This window comes from Octopus bimaculoides, chromosome 4, assembly GCF_001194135.2.
Source record: "Octopus bimaculoides isolate UCB-OBI-ISO-001 chromosome 4, ASM119413v2, whole genome shotgun sequence".
NCBI lineage: Eukaryota > Metazoa > Mollusca > Cephalopoda > Octopoda > Octopodidae > Octopus > Octopus bimaculoides.
The window spans coordinates 117463587-117465116 of NC_068984.1; positions in this window are offsets into that span (position 1 = coordinate 117463587).

Genomic DNA, 1530 nt, shown 5'->3' on the forward strand with positions numbered 1-1530 from the left:
ATAGGAAAATGAAAAAAAGCCAGAATGCTGAACTGGAAGCATAATTTAATGAAGATTTTTTTCTAACCGGTTTTCATTGCGAAGAAGCAAATTATCAAGAAGAAGGAGAATGAAAATGTTGCTTCTTCGCAATGAAAACCGGTTAGAAAAAATCTTTATTAAATTATGCTTCCAGTTCAGCATTCTGGCTTCTTTTTCATTTTCCTATTATTTCTCCACGTGCGGTTAACACAACCCCACTATTTACTGACTTATATATATATATATATCCATATATATGAGTTTATATACGTGTGCATATGTTCCTTATGCATTCGAAAACTGTGTTGCCCATTTTGACTCATCAACTATCAAAAGATTCAGTAATCTTTCTCCTACCAAATAAACTTTATTGTCATTTACGTATTTGCATTATAAAAATCTAACTTTACAATCTTTTCTATAAGTCAGCTATTGTAAACATTTTATACCATGATGACGACAACGATGTCACATTTTCTATATGAGTGTGTACCTTAAAACAGTGCTACTCAAAGTGGTGATTTTTTTTTTTTTCCTAAATTTCTTCCTTTTCCTATGTTTTCAATAGAGGAGATTAAGATTTTACCCAAAAACCGCGTTCTCAATATTTTGATTTTTTCCCTCTCCACTTAAATTTCTTCATTTTTGACATTTTTCGAAATTTCTTCTTGGTAATCCACGGAGGAAAAAACAGACTCCCAATGTTTCACTTTTAGCTTTTTAGAAAGCGAGGAAGTTTCTTCAGAATTAATATCGTTTACCTGTTGTTTCTAGCACGTCGGGTTTTCTGGTGGTGGTCTGATATTTTTATATGTCTGCTATTTCAGTACAATTTTATGCATGCGTGAAACATCAGACGAAAGTGAAACATTTGGGTGTTTTTAGCTTTTTTGAAAGCGAGTAGGTGATGGGTGGGTGAGGTGAGGGGAAATGGTATTGGGTGTTTCTTTAAGAAAAATTAAACTTAATTTTTTTTTTCCAGATTCATAAGCTCTGTATTTTTCTATGTGGATAAAAAAAAAATTCGAAAAAATGTTACAAATAAAAAATTGGAGGAAATTAAAATTTTGAAGACGTAATTTCTGGGCAAAATCGTATTAACTCCTTTTACAAGATGAAACAATGCATAGTTTGTGGTCCTTCTTAAGAACAAAAAGCACTTTGATGCAAACCTATGCAAATTATACCTTCCCTCTTTCACTTTTAAACAAACCAATAACTTCCATTGCGCCAGTGATCCAGTTCACTATATATCAACTGTGTCGATTCTACCCATAAGAATGGAACAAATAATACAATGTGGTTGTAGGTCAGAACACCGGGGCAACGCCGGGATGCATTGCTAGTTGGTGTGTGTGTATGTGGGTGTGTATGCCCAACTCTTCGAAACGCCGGTGTTAAAACGGGGGTAGCTGATGAAGGAAAATGTTCTCTATGTGGCTTGTGTGTTTTCTGTACTCTGGTTATTATTATTTTCTTGTCTACGTTTTGTTTGCAATGTCCTGTACC